This window comes from Arachis stenosperma, chromosome 4, assembly GCF_014773155.1.
Source record: "Arachis stenosperma cultivar V10309 chromosome 4, arast.V10309.gnm1.PFL2, whole genome shotgun sequence".
Classification (NCBI taxonomy): Eukaryota; Viridiplantae; Streptophyta; class Magnoliopsida; order Fabales; family Fabaceae; genus Arachis; species Arachis stenosperma.
The window spans coordinates 123,078,211-123,092,751 of NC_080380.1; the positions used below are offsets into that span (position 1 = coordinate 123,078,211).

The 14,541-nt window shown below is 37.6% G+C and overlaps 2 non-coding genes across 2 annotated transcripts; one reads left to right on the forward strand and one right to left on the reverse strand.

Annotated features, from left to right (window-relative positions):
- The first annotated feature begins 4,003 nt into the window (after positions 1-4,003).
- Positions 4,004-4,107, forward strand: LOC130977264 (small nucleolar RNA R71). The gene has a single exon (XR_009084964.1). It is a non-coding gene; the product is annotated as a small nucleolar RNA R71 (small nucleolar RNA).
- A 9,349-nt stretch (positions 4,108-13,456) lies between these two features.
- Positions 13,457-13,564, reverse strand: LOC130977584 (small nucleolar RNA R71). The gene has a single exon (XR_009085270.1). It is a non-coding gene; the product is annotated as a small nucleolar RNA R71 (small nucleolar RNA).
- Between the last annotated feature and the right edge of the window lie 977 nt (positions 13,565-14,541).

Here is a 14,541-nt window from a genome sequence, read left to right on the forward strand (position 1 = left end):
TACCTAAAAACAATGCTAAAAAGCGTATAAATTATCCGCTCATCACAACACCAAACTTAAATTGTTGCTTGTCCCCAAGCAACTGAAAATCAATTAGGATAAAAAGAAGAGAATATACTATAAATTCCAGAATATCAATGAATATTAGTCCTAATTAGATGAGCGGGACTTGTAGCTTTTTGCCTCTGAACAGTTTTGGCATCTCACTTTCTCCTTTGAAGTTTAGAATGATTGGCATCTATAGGAACTTAGAATTTCAGATAGTGTTATTGATTCTCCTAGTTAATTTTGTTGATTCTTGAACACAGCTACTTTTATGAGTCTTGGCCGTGGTCCTAAGCACTTTGTTTTCCAGTATTACCACCGGATACATAAATGCCACAGACACATAGCTGGGTGAACCTTTTCAGATTGTGACTCAGCTTTGCTAAAGTCCCTAGTTAGAGGTGTCCAGAGTTCTTAAGCACACTCTTTTTTGCTTTGGATCACGACTTTAACCACTCAGTCTCAAGCTTTTCACTTGGACCTGCATGCCACAAGCACATGGTTAGGGACAGCTTGATTTAGCCGCTTAGGCCTGTATTTTATTTCCTTGGGCCCTCCTATCCATTGATTCTCAAAGCTTTGGATCCTTTTTACCCTTGCCTTTTGGTTTTAAGGGCTATTGGCTTTTTCTACTTGCTTTTTCTTTTTCTTGCTAATTTTTTTCGCCAAATTTTTTTTGCAAGCTTTTGCTTTTTCATTGCTTTTTCTTGCTTCAAGAATCAATTTTCATGATTTTTCAGACTGTCAATAACATTCTCTTTGTTCATCATTCTTTCAAGAGCCAAAAATTTTAACATTCATAAATAACAAGATCAAAATTATGCACTGTTCAAGCATTCATTCAGAAAACAAAAAGTATTGTCACCACATCAATATAATTAAACTAAATTCAAGGATAATTTCGAAATTCATGTACTTCTTGTTCTTTTGAATTAGAAACATTTTTCATTTAAGAGGGGTGAAGGATTTATGGAATTATTTATAGCCTTAAGACATAGTTACTCAATACTAATGATCATGAGGTAGAGACACAAAACATAAACACACATATAGCATAAAAGCCGAAAAAAAGAAAAAATAAAAACAAGGAATGAGTCCACCTTAGTGATGGTGGCGCTTTCTTCTTGAAGAACCAATGATGTTCTTTAGTTCTTCTATGTCTCTTCCTTGCCTCTGTTGCTTGATCCCTAGTGATTTTGGTGCTCCTATCCTTAGTTGCTTCCAATAATTGTGTGGAGAAAAATGTATCCCCTGGGGTATCTCAGGGATCTCTTGATTTGCAGTCAAATGCTCTACTACTGAGCTATGGATCCTTGAGATGAATCTCTCCATCTCCCATGACTCAGAGGTGGAAGTAATTATCTTCTCTTTTTTCTCCTTTTTTTTAGGTTTCTCTGGCCTTAGGTGCTATCAATGGTTATGAAAAAACAAAAAAAAAACTATGCTTTTACCACACCAAACTTAGAATGTTGCTCGCCCTCAAGCAAAGAAGAAAGAATGGAAGAAGAAGAAGAATATATGGAGGAGAGGGAGAGAGGTGTGTATTCGGCTATGTAGGGTAGGTTTGGGTAGGAAAGAGATGATGGATGTGAGTGGTGAAGAGGTAATGGGGAAGAGAGATTGAGGTGATTGGGGAAGAAGAGAGAAGGTGAGTTGAGGTAAGTGGGGATCCTGTGGGGTCCACAGATCTTGTAATGATCCTGTGGGGTCCACAGATCCTGAGGTGTCAAGAATTTACATCCCTGCACCAATTAGGCATGTAAAATGCCTTTGCATACAATTCTGGCGTTTAAACGCCGAAGTGATGCTTATTTTGGGCGTTCAACGCCCAATTGCAGCATGTTTCTGGCGTTGAAGGCCAGTTCCATGCTTGTTTCTGGCGTTCAGAGCCAGCTCTCCTCAGGGTATATTCCTGGCGTTCAAACGCCAGGATGCTGCTTGTTTCTGGCCTTCAACGCCAGATCCATGCTCTGTTCTGGCGTTGAACGCCAGCCAGATGCTCCTTACTGGCGTTTGAACGCCAGCCAGATGCTCCTTACTGGCGTTTGAACGCCAGTAAGTCCTTCCTCTAGGGTGTGATTTTTCTTCTGCTGTTTTTGATCCTGTTTTTAATTTTAATATTTTTTTCGTGACTCCACATGATCATGAACCTAATAAAACATAAAAGAACAATAAAATAAAATTAGATAAATAAAAATTGGGTTGCCTCCCAATAAGCGCTTCTTTAATGTCAATAGCTTGACAGTGGGCTCTCATGGAGCCACACAGGTACTCAGGTCAATATTGTAGACTTCCAACACCAAACTTAGAGTTTGAATGTGGGAATTCAACACCAAACTTAGAGTTTGGCTGAGGCTTCTCAACACCAAACTTAGAGTTTGATTGTGGGGGCTTTGTTTGACTCTGTACTGAGAGAAGCTTTTCATGCTTCCTCTCCATTGTTAAAGAAGAAGATCCTTGAGCCTTAAACACAAGGTAGTCCCCATTCAATTGAAGGACTAATTCTCCTCTATTAACATCTATCACAGCTCCTGCTGTGGCTAGGAAAGGTCTTCCAAGGATGATGCATTCATCCTCCTCCTTCCTAGTGTCTAAGATTATAAAATCAGCAGGAATGTAAAGGCCTTCATCCTTTACCAACACGTCCTCTACCAATCCATAAGCTTGTCTTACTGACTTGTCTGCCATTTGTAATGAGAATATGGCAGGTTATACCTCAATGATCCCCAGCTTCACCATTACAGAGAGTGGCATAAGATTTATACTTGACCCCAGGTCACACAGAGCTTTTTCAAAGATCATGGTGCCTATGGTGTAGGGTATTATGAATTTACCAGGATCTTGTTTCTTTTGAGGTAAAGTTTGCTGAACCCATATATCTAGTTCACCAATGAGCAAGGGAGGTTCACCATCCCAAGTCTCATTACCAAACAACTTGGCATTCAACTTCATGATAGCTCATAGATATTGAGCAACTTGCTCTCCAGTTACATCTTCATCCTCTTCAGAGGAAGAATAGTCTTTAGAGCTCATGAATGGTAGAAGGAGGTTTAGTGGAATCTCTATGGTCTCTATATGAGCCTCAGATTCCTTTGGGTCCTCAATAGGGAACTCCTTCTTGCTTGAGAGACGTCCCATGAGGTCTTCCTCATTGGGATTCACGTCCTCTCCTTCCTCCCTAGGTTCAGCCATTTTGATTATGTCAATGGCCTTGCACTCTCTTTTTGGATTCTTTTCAGTATTGCTTGGGAGAGTACTAGGAGGAGTTTCAGTTACTTTCTTACTCAGCTGGCCCACTTGTGCCTCCAAATTTCTGATGGAGGACCTTGTTTCACTCATGAAGCTTAGAGTGGCCTTAGATAGATCAGAGACTATATTTGCTAAGTTAGAGGTGCTCTGTTCAAAATTCTCTGTCTGTTGCTGAGAAGATGATGGAAAAGGCGTGCCATTGCTAAACCTGTTTCTTCCACCATTATTAAAGCCTTGTTAAGGGTTTTGTTGATCTTTCCATGAGAAATTTGGATGATTTCTCCATGAAGAATTATAGATGTTTCCATAAGGTTCACCCATGTAATTTACCTCTGCCATTGCAGGGTTTTCAGGATCATAAGCTTCTTCTTCAGAAGATGCCTCTTTAGTACTATTGGATGCATTTTACCATCCATTCAGACTTTGAGAAATCATGTTGACTTGCTGAGTCAATATTTTGTTCTGAGCCAATATGGCATTCAGAGCATCAATTTCAAGAACTCCCTTCCTTTGAGGCGTCCAATTATTCACGAAATTCCTCTCAGAAGTGTACATGAACTGGTTATTTGCAACCATGTCAATAAGTTCTTGAGCTTTTACAGGCGTTTTCTTTAGGTGAATGGATCCACCTGCAGAATGGTCCAGTGACATCTAAGAGAACTCAGATAGACTATAATAGAATATATCTATCATGGTCCATTCTGAAAACATGTCAGAAGGACATCTTTTGGTTATCTGCTTGTATCTTTCCCAAGCTTCATAGAGGGATTCACCATCTTTTTGTTTGAAGGTCTGAACATCCACTCTAAGCTTGCTCAGCTTTTGAGGAGGAAAGAACTTAGTCAAGAAGGTCGTGACCAGCTTATCCCAGGAGTCCAGGATATCTTTAGATTAAGAGTCTAACCATGTTCTAACACTGTCTCTTACAGCAAAAGGGAAAAGCATGAGCCTGTAGACTTCAGGATCTACTCCGTTAGTCTTAACAGTCTCACAGATCTGCAAGAATTCAGTTAAGAACTGGTAGGGATCTTCTGATGGAAGTCCATGAAACTTGCAGTTCTGTTGCATTAGAGCAACTAATTGAGGTTTCAGCTCAAAATTGTTTGCTCCAATGGCAGGAATTGAGATGATTCTTCCATCAAACTTGGACGTAGGTGCAGTATAATCACCAAGCATCCTTCTTGCATTATTGTTGTTGGGTTCAGATGCCATCTCCTTTTCTTGTTCGAAAATTTCAACAAGGTTGTCTCTGGATTGTTGTAATTTAGCTTCACTTAGTTTTCTCTTTAGAGTCCTTTCAGGTTTTGGATCAGTTTCAACAAGAATGCCTTTTTTCTTGTTCCTGCTCATATGAAGGAGAGGAGAACAGAAAAAGAAGAGGAATCCTCTATGTCACAGTAAAGAGGTTCCTTATTGTTAGTAGAAGAAGAAGGGGAACAAAGAAAGGAGAATCCAAACACAAGGGTGAGGATAGAGGCAGTGATTTGAGATGAAGAGAAGTGTTTTGAAAAGGAGTTAATGATTTTCAAAAATTAAGATAAGAAATAAAATTAAAATTAAAATTTAAAACAATTAATTAATTAAAAAGAATTTTTGAAAAAGAGGGAGGTATTTTCGAAAATTAGAGATTGAAAAAGATAAGAAACAAACAAAAAGTCAAATAGTTAGTTGAAAAAGATTTGAAAATTAATTTTGAAAAGATAAGAAGATAAGAAGTTAGAAAAGATATTTTAAAATCAAATTTTTGAAAAAGATAAAATTTTGAAAAAGATATGATATAAAAGATAAGATAAAAAAGATATGATTAAAATTAAAATTGATTACTTTACTAACAAGAAACTAAAAGATAAGATTCTAGAATTTAAAGATTGAACCTTTCTTAACAAGAAAGTAACAAACTTCAAATTTTTGAATCAATCATATTAATTGTTAGCATAATTTTTGAAAATAAAGATAAAACTAAGAAAAAGATTTTTGAAAAATATTTTAAAGGATTTTCGTAAATTAATAAGAAAAATGAAAAAGATTTAATTTTTGAAAAAGTTTTAAAAAGATAAGATTTTTTAAATTTGAAAATTTGACTTGACTTACAAGAAACAACTAATTTTAAAAATTTTGACTAAGTCAACCCAAATTTTCGAAATTTTGAAAGAAAAAAGGAAAAGATATATTTTTTGATTTTTGAATTTTTTTTATGATGAGAGAGAAAAACAACAAAAATGACTCACAACATGAACATTATGAATCAAAACTCATGATGCATGCAAGAACACTATGAATGTCAAGAATACTTTGAAGATCATGATGAATATCAAGAACATATTTTTGAAAAATTTTTTATGCAAAGAAAACATGCAAGATACCAAACTTAGAAATCTTTAATGCTTAGACAATATGAATGCAAAGATGCACATGAAAAACATCATACAACACAAAACAAGAAAATTTAAAGATCAAACAAGAAGACTTATCAAGAACAACTTGAAGATCATGAAGAACACTATGAATGCATGAATTTTCGAAAAATGCAAGAACAAGATGAATATGCAATTGACACCAAACTTAAAAATTGACTCAAGACTCAAACAAGAAACACAAAATATTTTTGACTTTTTTATGATTTTATTATTTTTTTTGTATTTTATTTTATATTTTTCGAAAAACATATAGGAAAAAGAAAGTAATGAATCCAAAGTCCTCATTCAAAATCCTATGAATTAGACATGGCTGAATAGCCAGCCAAGCTAAAACATGTTATATGAAACTCTAGAATTCATTCTTGAAAACTCTGAAAACTTTCGAAAATTGGTGATAAAAATTTTTTTGAAATTTTTTTTTTTGAAAATAAAACAAAAGAAAATTACCTAATCTGAGCAACAAGATGAACCGTCAGTTGTCCAAACTCAACAATCCCCGACAACGACGCCAAAAACTTGGTGGACGAAATTGTGATTCATACTTAAATTGTTGTTCGAAATTGATTCCCAGGTAATGGCCCCAAAAACCTGGTGCTCAATACCATGGTCTAAACATAATTTCACAACTTCGCTCAACTAACCAACAAGTGTACTGGGTCGTCCAAGTAATAAACCTTATGTGAGTAAGGGTCGATCCCACAGAGATTGTTGATATGAAGCAAGCTATGGTCATCTTGTAAATCTCAGTCAGGCGGATAATAAATGGTTATGGAGTTTTCGAATAATAATAATAAATAAACTGAAAATAAAGATAGAAATACTTATGTAGATCATCGATGGGAATTTCAGATAGGCGTATGAAGATGTTGTGTGATGTGAGCAGAAATTAGTGAATTAAAAATTATTAAAATGGTTGCATTGTAAGTATAGTTCTTAACTTACCAAAATCTGCCTATCAATTTAAAATGTGTCACAGAAAATTTAAATTAAAAATTACTGGGAGTATGAATCCCACGTCGTCTCCCAACGAGTTGCAGGAAAGTGTGCTATTTTATTAATCAGATGTTTCCAAAAAGTTGAGTTAAGTAGATGAAAAATTAAATTGAGGAAATTGAATAATATAAATAAAAGCCTTGACTGGGAGTTGATTAGTTGGAATCTCTATTATTGATGGAGTGATTTTAGGATTAATTTATAATTAATGGTTATTCTATTTAGTTATTCTTTACTAGGTAAAGGAAAGTCAAACAAGTTGGAATGATAGATCTGTTCACGAGTTGCAACCCACTTAGTTCAAAGGGATTGGTGTTAGTGACAAGATAGCAATCCAACAGTTAACCCAATTACAAATTCCCTTTCAATCCTTCCAACTCAAGAGTTCCTTTCAATCAACTCCCCATCAAGTGAGGAGAATTACTCACTCATTGTAAATAATAAATCCATAACATATGAAAGAGAATTAAAAGAAGACATGATTATTGGAAGGTAAAATGGATTAAAATGAAAGAAATAATTCTTATATTAAATAATCATAAAAGTATTCAAATGACAAAATTGAACAAAGCAAAGAACATGGAAGAAATAAACCAAGTTAAGAGAACGAACTAGAATGACAAAGTCTTGATGAGGAAATAACTCTTCTCAATGTTCCAATGCTAAGACCAATTGAAAATTAAATTCTAAAACCTAAAGAGAAAAAAACCTAGAGGAGGAGTGAAAACTAGATCTAAAACTAAAAACTGTGTAGAATGAATGTTCTGTTTGTTTCTGCATATTCTCTGGTTCTAGTCTACTGTTCCGGGCCGAAAACTGGGTCGAAATAGGGTCCAACATTGCCCCAACGAATTCTGCAGATTATGCAGATCGCACATGTCACGCGATCGCGTCACTCATGCGGACGCGTCACTCGCGCTTTTCCATGCCACGCGTTCGCGTCGTCCACGCTACCGCGTCGCTTGAGCTTTTCCAATCCGTGCAGCCGCGTGATGAGCGGATAATTTGTACGCTTTTTGGCATTGTTTTTAGTACGTTTTTGGTAGTTTTAGTTGAGTTTTTATTATATTTTTATTAGTTTTTAGTTAAAATTCACTTTTCTGGACTTTACTATGAGTTTGTGTGTTTTTCTGTGATTTCAGGTATTTTCTGGCTGAAATTGAGGGATCTGAGCAAAAATCTGATCCAGAGACTCAAAAGGACTGCAGATGCTGTTGGATTCTGACCTCCCTGCACTCGAAGTGGATTTTTTGGAGCTACAGAAGCCCAATTGGCGCGCTCTCAACGGCGTTGGAAAGTAGACATCCTGGGCTTTCCAGCAATATATGATAGTTCATACTTTGCCCAAGATTTGATGGCCCAAACCGGCGTTCAAAGTCACCTCAAGAAATTCCAGCGTTAAACGCTGGAACTGGCACCTAAATGGGAGTTAAACGCCCAAAATGGCATAAAAGCTGGTGTTTAACTCCAAGAAGAGTCTCTACACGAAAATGCTTCATTGCTCAGCCCAAGCACACACCAAGTGGGCCCGGAAGTGGATTTTTATGTCATTTACTCAACTCTGTACACCCTAGGCTACTAGTTTCCTATAAATAGGACCTTTTACCATTGTATTTTCATCTTTTGATCATGTTTTGATGATTGAACCCTCTTTGGGAGGCTGGCCATTCGGCCATGCCTAGACTTTGTTCTTATGTATTTTCAACGGTGGAGTTTCTACACACCATAGATTAAGGTGTGGAGCTCTGCTGTACCTCGAGTATTAATGCAATTACTATTGTTCTTCCATTCAATTCCGCTTGTTCTTTGTCCAAGATATCACTTGTTCTTCAACTTGATGAAGGTGATGATTGACGACCATCATCATTCTCACCCATGAACAAGGTGACTGACAACCACTTTTGTTCTACACGCATCTGAGGCTTAGTGAATATCTCTTGGATTCTTTAATCGGAATCTTCGTGGTATAGGCAAGAACTGATGGCAGCATTCAAGAGAATCCGGAAGGTCTAACCTTGTCTGTGGTATTCTGAGTAGGATTCAATGATTGAATGACTGTGACGTGCTTCAAACTCTAACCTGCTGGGCGTTAGTGACAGACGCAAAAGAGGGATTCTATTCCAGTAGGAGCGGGAACCGAACCGGTGATTGGCCGTACTGTGACAGAGTGCGTGAGCATTAGCTTTCACTGCGAGGATGGGAGGTAGCCACTGACAACGGTGAAACCCTACACGAGCTTGCCATGGAAAGGAGTAAGAAGGATTGGATGAAGGCAGTAGGAAAGCAGAGAGACGGAAGGGAAGGCATCTTCATACGCTTGTCTGAAGCTCCTACACCAATGATATACATAAGTATCACTATCTTTATCTTCTATGTTATTTTCGTTCATCATCATATACAATTGAGTTTGCCTGACTAAGATTTACAAGATGACCATAGCTTGCTTCAATGCTAACAATCTCCGTGGGATCGACCCTTACTCACGTAAGGTATTACTTGGACGACCCAGTGCACTTGCTGGTTAGTTGTGCGAAGTTGTGTAATGCCATGGAATTGAACTACCAAGTTCTTGGAGTTCATGACCGGGGATTATGAGAGTTGTGAAAAGTATTGTTCACAATTTCGCGCACCAAGTTTTTGGCGCCGTTGCCGGGGATTGTTCAAGTTTTGAGCAAGCTTCTGGTAACATCAGTGCCAAGATCCGGCAACAAGCACCAAGTTTTTGGCGCCGTTGCCGGGGATTGTTCTTGTGTATGGACAACTGACGGTTCATCTTGTTGCTTAGATTAGGTATTTTTTTTTTTATAGTTCTTAAGAATGAATTCTAGTGTTTCAAGGTGATGTTCTTATCATCACCAAAGCTGATTGATCATCATCAATTTAGCTCTTGAATGCAAGGTCTTGCTGAAGCTTAGCTAGCTATGTCTAATTCCTTTAGACTAAAGCTTTAGACTAACATTGCATGATTCCTGGAATTCTCATTAAGAATTTTGATACCTTTATTTTCCTTTTCACTTAATTTTCGAAAAAGCACAAAAAAATTACAAAATCATAAAATCCAAAAATATGTCTTGTTTGAGTCTAGAGTCTTGATGAGCGGATAATTTGTACGCTTTTTGGCATTGTTTTTAGTATGTTTTTGGTAGTTTTAGTTGAGTTTTTATTATATTTTTATTAGTTTTTAGTTAAAATTCACTTTTCTGGACTTTACTATGAGTTTGTGTGTTTTTCTGTGATTTCAGGTATTTTCTGGCTGAAATTGAGGGATCTGAGCAAAAATCTGATCCAGAGACTCAAAAGGACTGCAGATGCTGTTGGATTCTGACCTCCCTGCACTCGAAGTGGATTTTCTGGAGCTACAGAAGCCCAATTGGCGCGCTCTCAACGGCGTTGGAAAGTAGACATCCTGGGCTTTCCAGCAATATATGATAGTCCATACTTTGCCCAAGATTTGATGGCCCAAACCGGCGTTCAAAGTCACCCTCAGAATTCCCAGCGTTAAACGCCCAAACTGGCACAAGAATGGGAGTTAAACGCCCAAACTGGCACCAAAACGGGAGTTAAACGCCAAGAAGAGTCTCTACACGAAAAATGCTTCATTGCTCAGCCCAAGCACACACCAAGTGGGCCCGGAAGTGGATTTTTATGTCATTTACTCATCTCTGTACACCCTAGGCTACTAGTTTTCTATATATTGGACCTTTTACTATTGTATTTTAATCTTTGGACATCTAGTTCTTAGATCAGATCTTGGTTCTTCTGGTTCCCTCTCTGGGGCCGAAACCAATGATCACTATTGTTCTTATGTATTTTCAACGGTGGAGTTTCTACACACCATAGATTAAGGTGTGGAGCTCTGCTGTACCTCGAGTATTAATGCAATTACTATTGTTCTTCCATTCAATTCCGCTTGTTCTTTGTCCAAGATATCACTTGTTCTTCAACATGATGAAGGTGATGATTGACGCCCATCACCATTCTCACCCATGAACAAGGTGACTGACAACCATTCTTGTTCTACAAGCATACGAGGCTTAGTGAATATCTCTTGGATTCTTTAAAAGGAATCTTCGTGGTATAGGCAGGACCTGATGGCGGCATTCAAGAGAATCCGGAAGGTCTAAACCTTGTCTGTGGTATTCTGAGTAGGATTCAATGATTGAATGACCGTGACGTGCTTCAAACCTGTAACCTACTGGGCGTTAGTGACAGACGCAAAAGAGTGATTCTATTCCGGTAGGGGAGGGAACCAAACCGGTGATTGGCAGCACTGTGACAGAGTGCGTGCATTAGCTTTCACTGCGCGGATGGGAGGTAGCTGCTGACAACAGTGAAACCCTACACGAGCTTGCCATGGAAAGGAGTAAGAAGGATTGGATGAAGGCAGTAGGAAAGCAGAGAGACGGAAGGGAAGGCATCTTCATACGCTTGTCTGAAGCTCTTACACCAATGATATACATAAGTATCACTATCTTTATCTTTTATGTTATTTTCGTTCATCATCATATATATTTGAGTCTGCCTGACTAAGATTTACAAGATGACCATAGCTTGCTTCATACCAACAATCTCCGTGGGATCGACCCTTACTCACGTAAGGTATTACTTGGACGACTCAGTGCACTTGCTGGTTAGTTGTGTGAAGTTGTAGTGATCACAATTTCGCGCACCAAGTTTTTGGCGCCGTTGCCGGGGATTGTTCTTGTGTATGGACAACTGACGGTTCATCTTGTTGCTTAGATTAGGTATTTTTCTTCAGAGTTCTTAAGGATGAATTCTAGTGTTTCAAGGTGATGTTCTTATCATCACCAAGGCTGATTGATTCTCATCAATTTAGCTCTTGAATGCAATGTCCTGCTGAAGCTTAGCCGGCCATGTCTAATTCCTTTAGACTAAAGCTTTAGACTAACATTGCATGATTCCTGGAATTCTCATTAAGAATTTTGATACCTTTATTTTCCTTTTCACTTAATTTTCGACAAAGCACAAAAAAATTACAAAATCATAAAATCCAAAAATATTTTTTGCTTGAGTCTAGAGTCTCATCTTAAGTTTAGTGTCAATAGCATGTTTCTGTTCTTATTGCATTCATGCATGTGTCCTCATTGATCTTCAAGTTGTTCTTGATGATTTCTTACTCTGATCTTTGAATTCTTTTGGCTTGAGTGTTTATGTGTCTCATATAGTGTCAGTAGTACACAAACTGCTAAGTTTGGTGTCTTGCATGCATTGTTATTTGATTTTAGTTGCATTTTTATTATTAAAAATCCAAAAATATTTTTAATTTGTGTCTTTTCAAGTCAATAATACAGAGAATTGAAGATTCAGAACATGCTGCAGAGGAATTATACAGAAAGAGCTGAGCATTCAAAAATGCCCAGTGAAGAAGGCAGACTGGCGTTTAAACGCCAGCCAGGGTACCTGGTTGGGCGTTTAACGCCCAAAGAGGTAGCATTTTGGGCGTTAAACGCCAGAATGTATACCATTCTGGGCGTTTAACGCCAGGATGGTGCTAGGGGGAAGATTTTGTTTTCAAATCAATTTTTTTTCAAGTTTTCAAAGTTTTTCAAAATCAAATCTTTTTCAAATCATATCTTCTCAATCAAATGTTTTCAAAATCAATTTCTTTCCTTTTTCAAAGATACTTACTAACAATTAATGATTTGATTGAACATTTTTTGCCTTTTCTGTTAAGGAAGGTTTTATGTTTTAATCATATCTTTTCTTGTTAGGCAAGTCATTAATTTTTAAAAATCATATCTTTTCAAATTGTTTTCAAATCATATCTTTTAAAATTGTTTTCAAATCATATCTTTTCAATTACATCTTTTTAAAACCAATCATATCTTCTTAACCACATCTTTTTCAAAATAGTTTTCAATCAAATCTTTTTAATTTCTAATTTCAAAATCTTTTTTCAAAAATCACTTGATTTCTTTTTCACTCTTATTTTCGAAAATCAATTAAGTGTTTTTCAAAATGTTTTCAAAATCTTTTACTTAAATTTTCGAAAATTACTTCCCTTCTTCTCACATCCTTCTATTCATGGACTAACACTATTCTTTAATGCAAAATTTGAACTCCATCTTCTTTGATAAGTTCGAATTTTCTACCTCTGTCTTCCATTTCTCTTTTCCTCTGACACCTCAAGGAATCTCTATACTGTGACATAGAGGATTCCATATTTTCTTGTTCTCTTCTCTTACATATGAGCAGGAACAAAAGACAAAGGCATTCTTGTTGAAGCTGACCCTGAACCTGAAAGGACCTTGAAGAGAAAGCTAAGAGAAGCCAAAATACAACTCTCTTTAGAGGACCTGACCGAATTCTTCAAAGAAGAAGAACACATGGCAGTCGAAAACAACAACAATGCCAACAATGCAAGGAAGGTGCTGGGTGACTTTACTGCACCTACTCCCAACTTCTATGGGAAAAGCATCTCTATCCCTGCCATTGGAGCAAACAACTTTGAGCTTAAGCCTCAATTAGTTTCTCTAATGCAACAGAATTGCAAGTTCCATGGACTTCCAATGGAAGATCCTCATCAGTTTTTAGCTGAGTTCTTGCAAATCTGTGACACAGTCAAGACTAATGGGGTTGACCCTGAGGTCTACAGACTGATGCTATTCCCTTTTGCTGTAAGAGACAGAGCTAGAATATGGTTGGATTCTCAACCTAAAGAAAGCCTGGACTCTTGGGAAAAGCTAGTCAATGCCTTCTTGGCAAAGTTCTTTCCACCTCAAAAATGGAGTAAGCTTAGAGTGGAAGTCCAAACCTTCAGACAGAAGGATGGAGAATCCCTCTATGAAGCTTGGGAAAGATACAAACAATTAATCAGAAAATGTCCCTCAGACATGCTTTCTGAATGGAGCATCATAGGTATTTTCTATGATGGTCTCTCTGAACTATCCAAGATGTCTTTGGATAGCTCTGCTGGAGGATCTCTTCATCTGAAGAAGATGCCTGCAGAAGCTCAAGAATTGATTGAAATGGTTGTAAATAACCAATTCATGTACACTTCTGAAAGAAATCCTGTGAACAATGGGACTAGTCAGAAGAAAGGAGTTCTTGAGATTGACACTCTGAATGCCATATTGGCTCAGAACAAGATATTGACTCAACAAGTCAACTTGATTTCTCAAAGTCTGTCTGGAATGCAAAATGCACCAAGCAGTACTAAGGAAGCTTCATCTGAGGAAGAAGCCTATGATCCTGAGAACCCTTCAATGGAAGAGGTGAATTACCTAGGAGAACCCTATGGAAACACCTACAATTCTTCATGGAGAAATCACCCCAATTTCTCATGGAAGAATCAGGAGAGACCTCAACAAGGTTTCAATAACAATAATGGTGGAAGAAACAGGTTTAGCAATGGCAAGCCTTTTCCATCATCTTCTCAGCAACAGACAGAGAGTTCTAAGCAGAATACCTCTGACTTAGCAACCATGGTCTCTGATCTAATCAAAACCACTCAAAGTTTCATGACTGAAACAAGGTCCTCCATTAGGAATTTGGAGGCACAAGTGGGACAGCTGAGCAAGAAAATTACTGAACTCCCTCCTAGTACTCTTCCAAGCAATACGGAAGAAAATCCAAAAGGAGAGTGCAAGGTCATCAACATGGCCGAATTCTGGGAGGCAGAAGAGGCAGTGAATGCCACTGAGGAAGACCTCACTGGACGTCCACTGGCCTCCATTGAGTTCCCCAATGAGGAACCATGGGAATCTGAGGCTCAAAATGAGACCATAGAGATTCCATTGGACTTACTTCTGCCTTTCATGAGCTTTGATGAGTATTCTTCCTCTGAAGAGGATGAGTATGTCACTGAAGAGCAAGT